This window comes from Penaeus monodon, chromosome 29 (genome assembly GCF_015228065.2).
Source record: "Penaeus monodon isolate SGIC_2016 chromosome 29, NSTDA_Pmon_1, whole genome shotgun sequence".
Taxonomy (NCBI): domain Eukaryota; kingdom Metazoa; phylum Arthropoda; class Malacostraca; order Decapoda; family Penaeidae; genus Penaeus; species Penaeus monodon.
This window is the reverse complement of record NC_051414.1, coordinates 36,275,208-36,275,732: the sequence shown is the minus strand read 5'-3', so window position 1 is coordinate 36,275,732 and position 525 is coordinate 36,275,208.

Below are 525 nucleotides of genomic sequence, written 5' to 3'. Positions count from 1 at the left end.
AGAAAACGAAATGCTGCTGTGGATATTATATGTTTAAACAGTATACATGGAACTGTTGGATTAATGTACAATATGAACCTAGTGAAATATATATGTGCATTTTTATTTTGCTTAAAAGATTTTGTAGGAAAAAAAAACATGCATGTTTCAGAAACGCCTAACTGTAACGGCAATAGTCATTAAAGTTCATTTTCAAAAAAGTTATTCGTATAGGAGTCAGCACTGGTGCTTCGAGCTTAGTGTTCGAGTTGGGTTCGAACCCAATTTTGTGGCGTTTCCTGTGTTCGAGCTTCCACTCTGGCTCGAGCCCCGATGAAGGTAGGAAATCGCTTGTCTCCTTGTATTTTTGTCTCATTGTATTTTTGTTTCACTTGTTAATAACGTTTTAACAGTGAGAGGATATTTAATTTGTTTGTCATATAATATTAACTTCCTGTTTTGTAAGTTTTAATTTTAGTCGATATTTTCCCAGTTATTAATTAATTCTTTGTGCGTTTGTATGTCTGTCAATCTGCTTAACCCCAG